Here is an 8,645-nt window from a genome sequence, read left to right as displayed (position 1 = left end):
GAGAGGTTCTTGGCCAAATCCTTTTCTCACCATACTCATATCTGTGAGAAGGTTTATTTGGTGCTTTGGGAAGCAGTTAGGAAGGTACCAATTCATATTGGTTGATGCTATGGTTTAGTAGCGGAATCCGGGAAGGTAGAAAAGAAAAAGGTTCGGTGCAACCTCGTTGGAGCAAGAAGCTTGGAGGGCTTAGGTGCACTGGGTAGATTAGGCTTGGAGGGTCTATTGCTGTCCATGTATCCCAACTACATTGTCTAGTGGATTGTTTACCGCTTGGAGGGTAGCGGAGAGGTTTTACGCTGAGGGCTTCGGTTTCCTCTTCGATAACACATCGCGTGTTGTCCTTGTGTTTGCATCTTCCTTCCCTTTTATCTTTGCCTTTTATTATCTGCTGTGGGTTGTGATTTTAAATTGGCTTAGATTGTTTTCCAATTCTGTTTTATAGCTTTTGTTCATTTTCCGCACACTAGTTGTTTGATATAAAGCTTGAATTGGTTTATCTGTAAATTGGGGGTCTAAACGTTCAAGGGTGTTTATACACATATTTGAACTTTCAAAATGAAAATAGGATGAATCAGCGTATGCCCTATGGCAGAACTCCTATGAACCTCGTTCAAAGAACGAAGGAACAAGTGAGGAAAACTGATAGACGCTCCAGAAACAAAGGCATACAAAAACACACATCGGTCTAAAGGGATGGTGTGGAAGTGAGAAATAGGCCACAACGAATAACACGCTATCCTAAAGAAGAGATAGGCAGTCTCGGTAAGCTTAGCTGACATGATCCGAGGATCAGAACCCCACTGGATAGATGACCCAGTGATATAAGACATGACTACATCTAATGAGGGTGACTCATCATAGGGATAGTCAGGCTCCCGAACAACCGGAACCCCAAGAGCCTCAACCACTACCGGAGGGGTAATGGTGAACTCAACACCTCGTATCCAACTCCTAATAAGGGTGTTGGAATCATAGACATGGCAAGAGAAGTTCGAGAAGAACTCTCTAATCAGGGCGGTCGAGGGTGGATGATCTATCTCTAAGAGAGGCAACCAACCTCTAGACTCAAAATTGGCCCTAATGGCCGGATCAAGCTTATCTAAGACAACAGCTTGCTCAGCCCATATCTTACGCTTACGGTTTAAATTCTCAAAGGCCTCTCGACACTTATCATTCCTAAACTCCTCAACCCTAGAGGGAGACACAGAGGAAGTGGAAGGGGTCCTATTGGCTCTAGTTTTCCTAGGCATGGTGCTAAGATAAGGACCAAAACACAAAGCAAAAGAACAAAACACAAAACCAAGGGCAGACTGCAAGTTAGCACAAAAACAACATAGAATTAAAATCTATATGATGCATGAACAAATTAAATGGTATGATGCATGTTCTAATGCAGTGCAATTAAGTCCAAAAGGTTCAAAGTCACAAAATTGGCTTGAAAATTGAGGTATTAACACAAAAACCCAAAGAATTTGGAAAACCACTTGATCAATTTGAAAAATATTGACGAATTGATCATTACACATGATAGTATTCAAAAATAATGACCAAATACATCAATTTGACAAGTCAATTTCATCAATTTAACCCAATTAGACAAAAATCCCCAATTCGGAACAATTTCAAACCCTAGAATTTCCAATTTTTCAAAAACCACAAAATTGATCAAATTAAACTACAAGAATCATCATTATAGCATCCTAGGACAAAAACCCATTGATCAATTTCACAAAAATAGGTTTGAATCATCAAAAACCCCAATATATTGAAAGTGCCGAAAATACCCATAATAATGCATGAAAAATGCATGAAATCATAAAATAAAATGCAAAGGGAAGGGCAAAAGAGACTTACCGGTCTTTAAGGACAAAAACCTTGCAAAAACCTTGGAGGAAAACGACAAAAAATTGATGGTGGAGCCTTAGCCAAGTCGGAGAGAGAGAAAAGTTGAAAAACTTTTTGAAAAAATGACTTTGAAAAGTCCAATCTAGCTTTTTAAAAAACATGTTTCACGAGTTTTGATCGATTGAAAAATAGCCTCGATCGATCGAAATAGACAGAGACTCTATAAAAACAATTTGAAACAAGTTCGATCGATCGAAAATCAGTTTTGATCGATCGAAACAGATAGAGGCTCTCTCTATCAAATTTAAAAATTTTCGATCGATCTAAAAACATAATGGATCGATCAAAATAGGCAGAGGCTCACCAAATTTTGAGGAAAAACACAGTTTTTGAAAAACATTTAAAATCAACTCAAAGCATTGAAATTTAAGAACAAAAATGCATGAGTATGTGATGATATGATTTTCAAAACAAGAATTTTAAGGCCAAATTCCCCAAAAACAAAATTTCTTGCATTCTCCACAAATTTTCAAGCAACAAATTAATTTTGCACAAAATTCAAAGTATTTGCAAAACTTGGTTGGTCAAACCATAAACACACACAATAACATGTACAATGTTTAGCAAAGGGTAACTCGTGTAGTGTGTGCAACTAGCAAAAGCTTGAGATACATGTGAGGTGATATGTGAATAGCAATCAATCACAAAGTCTACAAAATTCATCACAAAGAATTTAAAAGAGACTATCACCTAAAGAGTTACATCATGTAACTCCTACATCTCCTACATCATAAGCTTGCAATCATGTAAGTTTCTTGTATTTATGCCTCATAATATACATACCAATTTTAAGTCATGTGAGTTTGGCATCAAGCCTAATAGTACACATCAATTTTGATTTTAAGTATTAAGCAATTTAAACCGAGGCTTCACCTTATGTTCTTTTTGTGCATGTGCTACACTTTCCCGAGTACAAAATCTTATAATATGCATTAAGGTGTTCATGATTGGCTAGTGAACAGTGGTGAGATGGTTATTTATGCCTTTCTCTAAAAGTTCAAGTCAAACATTTAAAAACATGTGACTTCAAGATTAAGACAGAATAATCAAACACCATACACATCTTTCCCACACAACATGCACTACAAAGCTTCAACTAGTAAAGTGCAATAAGTAAGCTCATCAAAACTAAACAAGGTACAAAAGATATGTTATGTCAAAAAAAATTGACCAACCTTGTTCTCAAAAACCAAGAAGAATAGTACAAAACAAAATATGCTTCCTTTTTCTTCTTATTTTTTTTTTTTATTAAAAAAAAAAACACCTAGAATGAAATGCATGAATGTTATGCAATGCAAATCCTAGAAAAATAAAAAAACAAAAACAAAACCAAAGAACAATGGTCACAAAGAGTAGAGCAATGAAGCACAAGGACCATGTCAGAAAGACTCAGTTAGTTCGAGTCTTTTGCATCCAAAACCTTTTAGATGCATCATGAGCATTGGAGTTCTTATTCACATGAGAATGATTTCCAACTCCAGAATTGGAATAAAGGTTTAAAGCCTTTACCAAATTACCAATAAGTACCATAGGATCAAGTGCTTGAGGCATAGGTACTTTTGGTTTGTTTGCTCTCTTTGCAGCTTGTAGCTTGTAACAGTTTGGACGAATGTGTCCTGACTTACCACAAAAGTGACAAACCCATGCAGGCTTATCATGTGTCTTGTCCTTAGATAGGGTAGGCTTCTTAGACTTAGACTCTTTCAGATCAACCCTAATCTTCCTAGATGATGAACCTTCTAAGAGTTTAACAACCTCACTCACAGGGGGTTTGACAGTTTTACTCACTATCTCACTCACGGAAGGTTCAGAAGAAGAAGATGAAGGAACAAACTTTGTGGAATGACAGAGATGCTTTCAACATAACCTAATCCAGTTTTGTCGGAAGAAGACTTTTGAACACTCAGTATTTAATCAAGTTTAGAACTAGCAGATCTAGCAACAGATAAATCAAGTTCCAAAGATTTAACTTTATCAAGTAAAAGCATGTTTTCAGTTTTCACATTGTTCAAAAGTTCATTAGCATCAAATAGTTTAACAAGCAAATTCTTCTTTTCAAGCTCAAGAGATTCAATTTTCTTCAAACCAAGTTCAACATTCATAGCATCCTTTGCAGCAACTTTGCAAAGTTTATTATAGGCCTCTTAAAGATCTGCATCTTCAGAGAGTTCCCCATCAGAAGGGTTCTCTTCAACAGATATGCTCTCATCAACTACAGCAGTAGCGGTGAAAGCAATGAAGTTTTCATCCTCATCACAATCAGACTCATTTTCAGAAACTTCACCATCACTAAGGGTTACGGCCATAGCCTTACCCTTAGACTTCAAATAGGTTGGACATTCAGATTTCATGTGTCCATACCCTTGACATCCAAAACACTGAGAGCCCAAGGAATTATTGGAAGATTGACCTACTTTTTCTCTAGTTTTATCATTGTTGTTAACCTTAATGGGATCATGCTTCCTAAAATTTCTAGGTTCAGTAGTGTTTGTGCCTCTTACCTTTCTATTACTGTTCTTGAGAAAGTTTCTAAAGTTCTTGGCAAGATAGGCAATATTTGTAGCAGAGAGCTCATCATCAAATCCACCACCTTCAACATAATCAATTGACTTAAGAGCCATTGATTTGGATTTGGTAGTTTTGGGTAGATCCAACTCATAAGATTGAAGAGATCCTACAAGTTCATCAACAGGGATGGAGTCCACATCCTTGCTTTCAGTAATGGCCGTCACTTTGGGTCTAAAGTCTTCAGTTAAAGATCTAAGAATCTTCCTAACAATTTTAGGTTGATCATAGATTTCACCCAAGTTAAAAGCAGAATTAACAATATCATTCAATTTAACATAAAATTCATCAAAAGATTCATCATCAGACATCCTAATGCTTTCAAATTTAGAAGTCAATTGCTGCAATTTATTGATTTTGACAGCCTTTGTGCCTTCATACACAGTCTGAAGGATATTCCAAGCAGTATGAGCAACCTTAACATTAGAGATTCTCTTAAATTCCTCCATAGAAACAGTGTTAAAGATCGCATTCATAGCCTTGCTATTAAACGCAGCTGCTTCTTTTTGAGAAGTTTCCCACTCACTAACAAGAGTAGTGGGCTTCTCCCATCCGTATTCAACGGAGTTCCACACCCTTTCATCAATAGATTTCAGGAATGCTTTCATCCTTACTTTCCAATAAGCATAATTATTTCCATCAAAGTGAGGAGGAATAACTAGAGAGTGTCCGTGTTCCATGACAACAGGGGTCAAGGATCAGCTCAGTGATCAAAGGATTAACAACAAAAGAGCTACCCACTTTGAAACCACTTGATAGTTTTTAGACCCCTTAAACAATTGATTTAACCTAGGTAATTAGCCAAGTTGTTACTTAGTCCAATTAAACAAGTTTAGGTTATCATAATATAAAAGATCAAATCATGCAAAGCAGCGGAAAATAAATAACACAAGATATAATCACCCAGGAAACCAAACCGGTAAAAACCTGGGGAGGATTTGACTTAACTATCCTTTAGGTAAACCTGAATCCACTATCTTGAAAGAATCGAAGTTCATACAATAAGACTTACAACCCTCCACACTCGACTTCTTATTGCTACCAACCAGTAGAACTTACTGACACGACCACGTGCAAGCTCCGAATCCACGGACTCCTTCTTTCTTGGATTCACCACCAGATACAAGCACTCCTGCTTGTGTATTCTTTAAGCTTCAATGGCAGCAACTGAATTGATCATCAAGGCATAGATAAATCTTCTCCTTGAAAACCCTAAGTTTGTGTAAAGGAAAGCTCTTCTAGATCTCACAAGAGATTTACACAAACCGCAATTATGAGCAACACTAAAAAGTGGCTAGGGATTGCCTTTTATACTTAGGACAAATAAGAAACCCTAAAAACGTTTTAAAACACTTAGGGCTGAGTTGGACAAGTCTGTAGAAAAACATTCTGCCCGAGCTTCGATCAATCGAGCTAGGCCGAAAGGCACAATGCTTCCTACTTTAACTTGATTCCAACTTTACATAAAATCACAACTTTGAGCTAGACTAAAATACTTCTAAAACATTGTTTTGATTATGGTTTGCCAACAATACAAATTAGAGTTCTAAATACATAAAATCCTAAGACTTTAGAACCTAACATGCTTGATATGTTAAAGTATATATACAACAAGTATTATTGCAACAAAAAAAATAAAAATAGAAGTAATATATACACTATTGCATCGGTAGGTTTTTTTTTTTTTTTTTTTTATTTTTATTTTTTTTTTATATTAAATTTTGATGTAGTAGTAACTTAAATGTATTACATCAATATGAGATTGTAGCAATAATTATTATGTTACATTGAAATGTGTTGTTCTAATAAGTAACCCTTATTTTACATTCAAATGTGTTGTTCTATTAAGTAGTCTTTTATTTCACATCGAATTATATAGTTGTAATACGTTAAATCTTTATTTCACATCAAATTTTGTTCATGTAATAGAGGTGAGTAATTGAGTAGTGCGAAAATTTGGGAAATTGACTTTAATTTTTTTTTTCATTAGTTTCCTCTCTCTCACCCATGTTTATCCTTTTTTTTTTTTTCATCTTAATGTTTCTTTCTCAGCCACACATGTCTCATTTTTTTTTTCTCATCTCAATTTCTCTTTTTCTCTCATCCACATTTATCTTCCTTTTTTTGTCATCTCAAATTTACCTCACACCCCCCCCTATCCGGTTTTTCTTTCTTTTTTTTTTTTTTTTTTTTTTTTTTTTTCCATCTTAGTTTCCTCTTTATCTCACCCACCTCTATCTCCTATTTTTGTTTTGTTTTTTGTTTTTATATCTCAAATTCTCTCTCTCTCTCTCCCCTACTTTTTTTTTCTTTTTCTTTTTTCATCTTAGTTTCCCTCTTTCTCTCACCCACATTTATCTCTCTCTCTCTCTCTCTCTCTCTCGCACGCCTCTTTTTTTTTTCATCTCACTTTCCCTCTTTCTCTTACACGTATCTCAAAATTCAAATTTATCTACTAACTATAGAATTTATCTCTCAAATTTCTTTCTCTCTCTCTCTCTCATATCTACTAAATCTAATTTTTCTCTCTCAATTTTCAGTCTCCCTTTATTCTTAGTCTCCACAGAGAGACTCTTTCTTAGTTTAATGATTTTCTAACTTTCTAGTAATCTTTTGGTTCTCTTTAAATTTTAATTTGATTTTTCTTTGTTTAATTGTAAAGTCTTCAAGTAGTAATGGGGTGTGTGTGTGTGTGTGTGTTTTATTTATTTATTTATTTTTTATAGTTTATAATTTTTTTAGAATCAATGATGGTGTATATTGCTGTCATTGTGTTGTATATATGATGTTTTTCAACTTTATACTTTTTTTTTTTTCCAAAATAGGTGGTAAGTCAATGAAATGGTCATGAAGCATGCTTGTATAACACTTTCAGGAAGAAACTTTTCTTTCATGTTGTATTGATTTTTGCATACTTTTTAAAACTATGTGTTTGACTGTAAACTCAACAAGTAGTGTATATATTTGTGTTTTTTGACATAGGTATTGATATGAAGTATTTCTAATTTTTCATCTTTTATGTGTATCTACAATTTGTTAGTCTAGTTCCTAGATATGGTTTTTGAAATGCAAAAAAAGTTAATGGAAAAATTAATTTAAAAAAAAAATTATTTATTTATTTTTAAATTTTTTTTATAAAAATTATTTTTTTAATAAAAAATCAACCTATTGCAACGAGATTTTCAAAGTAAATCGTTGCAATATGTGGAATTTATTGCAATGAAAATATAGTGTTGCATAAACCTATTGCCTTGGACTTTATTACTACGGCTTGCATTGACTTTTTTGTCATTGCTGATAGGCCACAAACTGAATGACCCCTTGTGATAGAAATTAATTAATTAATTAATTAGCCAAGTTATTAATTAATCAATTTATCATGCAAAAGCGTGGTAGCACAACAAATCACCAACAAACTAAATATGCAGCAGAAAATAAATAACACGGTGATTTGTTTACGAATGGGGAAAACCTAACGGCAAAAACCCTACCGGGTGATTTTCAGGTCACCACTCCCAAAACTTCACTATTATCACAACAAGCGGTTACAAGTAAAGGAATCCAAGTACCTTACCAACCTACAGTTGAACCCTTACCCCAATACCCAATTGGACTTGTTCTGTAGTGACAGTTTCCCTTTTAGATGCACGACTCCCAGTACGTGACTAACCAATTGCGCAGATCCCAGTACACGACTTCAATCACCAACTAAGAAGGTTGTTGGTTGCAATGTTCTTCAGTTCATCCACACGATGAAGATCAAGAAGATGCTTGGTCACAAAACCCTACGGTGCACATACACAACAACTTCTTCAAGAGAAAGAGATGAACTAGGGCAAGAACTTCATCTCCGGTCACAATTTGCTTGAACAGATTTTGCTCAAAGCTTGTGCAACTTGTGAACACTTTGACGGCCCTTAAACTGATCATTTTATATGTCTAGGGTTAGGAGAAAAGAAAGCTTAAAGACACATTCACAGATCCCAAGAAAATCAGATTGGAATTCTGACAATCTTAAATCTCGACAAATAGCAGGTGTCGAGTAGCTATCGAGCAGGTGTCGAGCACATCGAATGAAGAACAGCTTTCTTAAGCTCGATAGATGCAGCTGTCGAGCTTTGATGATTTTGCACTCTGAACTTGTTTTCTTGAACAGACTTGAAGGGTTCAAT

Source organism: Quercus robur, chromosome 3 (assembly GCF_932294415.1).
Source record: "Quercus robur chromosome 3, dhQueRobu3.1, whole genome shotgun sequence".
NCBI lineage: Eukaryota > Viridiplantae > Streptophyta > Magnoliopsida > Fagales > Fagaceae > Quercus > Quercus robur.
This window is presented reverse-complemented; position numbering follows the sequence as displayed.